Raw genomic sequence first — 6000 nt, forward strand, 5'->3', positions numbered from 1 at the left:
AAACCGATTCTAGTCCTTTTTCCCTCTAAATGCGCTAGACATTTGGAAAATTTTAGAATGGTCAAACATTAAAATATTTGCAATCGATCCTATACCCGAAGCGTATGGGACACGACGCATAATGTTTTATTTGCTATGTTCTCAAAATTCGAATTGTGAAGAGGAATGCCGTAATCATAATCGAAATTTTAAGAACACACTATGTACCTTTGACTAAATTTATTAACATTTCTCAACCTAAGCCTTTAGATTTGAAATGAAGCATAATATTCTCTCCCTTAATTATAGCAAAACAACTATTCCATCCTTACAACTTTGCAAAGAATGACTCTTGTTTTCTATAATTAATATTGCCAACTTGCAATACTTTCCTTAATAATCATACAATCATAACTTTTATGCTCCCACTATCATGATGATTATTATAAAACATAACACTTATGCTCCCACTAGCTTCGACATGTATTCATAAACATCTTAACTTTCAGAAAAACAATACTTATTGAATTTCTTAAGTTCATGTTTCTAATACTTAGTGCTTTGATAATCTTTTATCAAGGCTTCTTGAACTTATACACCTTTGCCTTAGATAGTTCATATGTGTGTCTAAACAATTAAGACTAATTGCCAAACCTCACAATTCAAATCATGGAAAGGGATACCGTAACCATGACCGAATTCGAGAATGCAATTTTACAATCACTATCTTCTTAAAATCTTTCTTAGTGAAAGCATTTCCTCACAATCATTTTCATGAAGGAGGAAATCTATGACACTTAGATTTAAATGGTGTATGTGTTCCTATCCATGTGAATTTGTTAAAACCAAAGTTTACGACAAATTCAAACTCATATGGACCGAACTTTCTTAATCTTGATTTCTTGCCTTATGGTAGCACAGTTGCCCACCATGTCTTCCAAGTAGTTAAGCAGCTCACCCTTTCCTATCAATGTACCTTTCATTGATTAAGGTGCTTTGCCTTTTATGCGTTCAAATGAGAACTCATAGGACTCACATGCATAATTAACTCGATTGGATTGGCACAGAAACAAAATAATGTCAACACGATAGGTTGTAAACCTTAACTCGTGTGCTAGTGATGATCGATAAGGTTTATTTGATTTGTTTTTGAAACCTTTCAAGACCATTAAGACTCCCACTGACTCCTTGACATATAAGATTCTCTTGTCAAAACATTTCTTGACAAACAAATATTCAAGAGTTAGTGTAGCTTTTATCAAGACTCTTCATAAATTGGTTCTAGTTGGTCTTTGTCTTATCCAAGACATCACAACTTTCCACATATGATGAATGTTATAAACCTTTAATACTTTTCCACTCACTAAGACTTGTTTTGGAACGAAGCATGACTGACTTCTTGATTTAACCATTTCTTCAATCCTTGATTCCTCTTCTTAAACATACAATTGTACTAAGACTCACTTAGAGGATCAATTGAGATATGGTTCTTAATCATTAAGACCTATCATGAAGCATAAAAGGTACTCTCCCTTCTTCTTAGAATGAAGAAACTTTTATTTTTCTGCCTACTTGATTCTTCTTATTCGTTCTACTATTGATTTAAACCTTTTAATCAATTTTGAATTACACTTAATCTTATAAGTGTAATCATATTTACTAAACCTTTAGTAAATCATGACGAATATCATTGTTACTCTTATGGTGGACTTGATCAACACGCAACTTTGTGTACTCAATCTCCTAGTCTTTCACTTGACACTTTGTCAATGAATTAGTCTAATTTCCAAATATGAAATTTCTCATTCATCGTGCAACCAAGTTGCATGATTCCAAGTTTCTGTCCAATTGAAACTTGGGCGATGAGAAACTCTCCCTATTTGGTAAACTCTCGACTTTCCATAAATAACATAATACGAACCAAATCCATTATTGCTAATAATAGAAACATTCAAACATCAATTTTTCATATACGCCATTGCAAGGATAAATAAATAATATAAAATCAAAATTTATTTTATTGCAGAAAAATTTGTCCTTACAATGCAACTCATTGAAAAACTTATGCTAATACATCTTTCTTAGCGATCTAATTCTAACTCTAAGTAGTAGCTCAAGAATCTAATCTTCAAGTAATGTGATCGAAATCCATTCCTTCACGGTTAGATTCTGCTCACTTCTTCCCTTAAGTTTCCTTTCTTTTCTTCGATCTTACAAAACATCAATTGTAATCTTATCACATTATGTATTAAGAATCTAGAATAGAAGCTTAAAAGAGTTAGTTAATGGATTTTACCTTTATTAGAGCCATACATTTCGACTCTCCCATCTCTTAGATCTCTTAGGTAAATGGGGCAGTTTAGTCTCCAATGCCCTTTCTCTTGGCAATAAAAGCAAATTGACTCTTTTGGAACATGACATGGAACTACTTCAGACATTGCCTTTCTCTTATGATCAAACATTTTGATCATAGCATGTCTTTCGTTGCCATTGTCAATATCCATAGAGGTCTTGAAGGCAGATTCACCAATCAACTTTGCTTTTCCATTGCGCCAAAACATTTCTGATTCAGCAGCAATAAGCATATAGGTGAGATCCATAAGGGTCACGTTGCGGTTCATCATATAGTACTCTCTTACGAACTCACTATATGAGTTAGGAAGTGACTGAAGAACCCAATCAACAGCCATCTCCTCACAGACAACGGATCCCATCATTCTTAACCTATCAATGTGTGACTTCATCCCTAGGACGTGTGCACACACTGACTTTCCTTCTTTATGTTTACTTGCCAAAAGGGCTTGAGTGATCTTGAACTTTTCAAGCCTTTGAACTTGTGGGTTAGGGAGAATAATTGGAGGAGGAGGAGGAAGTGAAGTATGATCTCTTGTTCCTCGATCGGATCGTGGAATATCATCTTCATGTGAAATGCTTGTTCCACGGGATTTGGGAAGACCATAGTTGTCAAACTTTGACATCTACAAAACGGGAGAAAACAAATTCAAGTTAGTTGATAGATTGAGTCCTTAGTAAATCACCCAAATGAGATACTAAGGCTAGGACCCAACACAATATTCTACAACTCGGGAGAGGGATGCCGTAACCCTAATTGTAGAATATTTGAAGGTAAGTGAATGACGATTCACTAATTTCCACCACGAAAAACGAAAAAGAATTTAAGTTTTAAATCTATGAAAACTCCTAAATCCTTTGATATTCATTGAACTTTCAATGGCATGTTTAAATCTCGATATGCCCCTCTAGTTTGTGACTGGGATGCCGAGGATCACAAAGCGGGTGTGAATAACCTTGCAAACTTACATGGTGCCCTCACATGTTACAGTCACCTATTCGATGTGCCGGTAAACCACACATGCTCCACCGAACTATGACAAACATTGAGTCACCCTTTGCTACCTTTGCTTAGAACCATTTAGTGTGCCGGTAAACCACACACGCTCCACTAACGTCTTCGCAAGGGCACAAAGTGTAATTTCATGGAATTGCATCAATTCACTTTTGCCTAAGTAACTAAGATTGAGAATTTTATGAAAACATTTAGTTACTTTAATAATTCATTATATTTATAATGGAAGGTTTCGTCCTATCCTACCCGTTCGGCTAACGACCCTCCACTAGTCAAGAGTGCGGTGGGTAAGAGTGGATACCCATTCAATCGCCATTTTATAGGCAAATTCCTTAAACACCCCTTACAGACCAGCTTCATGAATGAGGCCTACTAACGGTAAGACTGACTTTTACTCATACATATATATAATGTTAGACTTTTAATGTTATATATAGTATATGGTGTATTTTATACTTTCAAAATACTAGGTGGTCAAATTTAACAATTATACTTTTAATTCAATTAAATTGTAAACCAAAACTTTTATGGATTTATTAAACCTCTTTTAATTATACACTTTAATTAACTAATAAAACCATAAGGGTGTGATTTGAACTTTTTCAAAACTATACTAGAGTTTTACAATTTAACATTCCTAATTAAACTTTTAATCAACTTTTAAATTCCAAAACTTGAGGGCAAGTTTTGAAACATTTCAAACATTAGGGTTTAGAATTTAAATATACATCAAAATTAAACCATTTAATCAAAATTTAAATTCCAAAACTTGAGGGCAAGTTTTGAAACCTTTTTCAAAACATTAGGGTTTTAACTATTTAAATTTCAAAACAACAGAACTTTTGGGTTCAAATTTAAACTATAAAACCTAAAGGGGAAAATATGAAACTTTTCATAACAACAAGGATCAAATAACAAATAATCTAAATTAACATTTAATTACATAATTATCCATATTTGATTTATTTAATGATTTCTTGCAAAACAATTTATCAATTTAGTCAAAATAATTAATCAATTATCACATAAGGAAACAATTATCTTATTAATTGATAAATATCTTCAATTAGATCAAGAATATAGTCAAATATATCATAAAATCGGATTTATATTGATCTAACATGATAAGGTAACTATCCATAAGCAAAAACAGCAAGAAATCGCGAAGATATCCCCATCTGACGAGTTGACTCGTCGAGTCTGCATGGACTCGACGAGTTCAGCTATGGACTCGGCGAGTCCAGCCTCCAGAACACCAAAAATCGAATTTTTCAGATATACAATGCATCAATACAATTGAAACCAGCCTAGGCTCTGATACCACTGATGGGTTTTCGTCCTAAGAACATCCTATGTGCTCATACAAACCCTAATGTTTGGATCTAGGTTTTTCTATTGTACATGCAAGTTATCCAAGACTATAAACCCTAATTCTTTCATTCAAGTAATCATATTGATCATGAGAATAGGTTTATATATTGATCTAACATGATAAGGTAACTATCCATAAGCAAAAACAGCAAGAAATCGCGAAGATATCCCCATCTGACGAGTTGACTCGTCGAGTCTGCATGGACTCGGCGAGTTCAGCTATGGACTCGGTGAATCCAGCCTCCAGAACACCAAAAATCGAATTTTTCAGATATACAATGCATCAATACAATTGAAACCAGTCTAGGCTCTGATACCACTGATGGGTTTTCGTCCTAAGAACATCCTATGTGCTCATACAAACCCTAATGTTTGGATCTAGGTTTCTCTATTGTACATGCAAGTTATCCAAGACTATAAGCCCTAATTCTTTCATTCAAGTAATCATATTGATCATGAGAATAGGTTTATAATATTATCTTGATTGTTATGTAGCAATAACAATCCCAAATCTCCTTGTATTGACTTTGGAAGGCTTGGAGTCACAAGTGTCACTCCTCTAATGGCTCACAAACACCATAAGCAAGAGGATGAAGAGGAGAGAGGATGGAGGCTGCCCAAAACGTGTTCTAACCCTAGAAGAGAAGTTCCCCACGTTTTTGAGCCTTAAGGGGTCTATATATAGTGAGGCAATTAGGGTTATCTAACAAGGAAACCCTAATTTGGATGCTTAAGCCCTAAGCAACCCATGGAGCCCTTTCCATAAGGCCTTGGACGATTTCATATGGGCTTGCCCCATAGAATTCGTCCACCTTATAATAAAAGGCAATCCATGGCCCAAATTGCAATTATCTTATAATTATAATTCCAGTCCCTTAAGTTTAATTAATCTCTTTTAGTTACAAAACTAATTACCAATTAATTATTGACTAATATTAATTAAACAATATGATTTCTCCTTTAATATATTATTCCCATAATATATTAATAAATCATATTTAATCCTTTCTCTCCATAATTCATCCTATCAAGTTGCTTTGGTGAAGGCAACCCAAAAGGACCATGCACCATCGGGTCAAGTACATACCAAAATAGTTATGAACTTAGACACTAATCCAACAGGGTGATCATGATGTACCTACTGTTATACTAGAAGCAGTTGTTTCTCAGGACCTCTCGTTTTGGCATGCATTTTTTGGTATGACAGGGTCAAACAACGACCTAAATGTGCTTGGAGCATCTCCGTTATTTAACGACATTTTGCAGGGTAAATCACCAAACAT

Source organism: Lactuca sativa, chromosome 8, assembly GCF_002870075.4.
Source record: "Lactuca sativa cultivar Salinas chromosome 8, Lsat_Salinas_v11, whole genome shotgun sequence".
Taxonomy (NCBI): domain Eukaryota; kingdom Viridiplantae; phylum Streptophyta; class Magnoliopsida; order Asterales; family Asteraceae; genus Lactuca; species Lactuca sativa.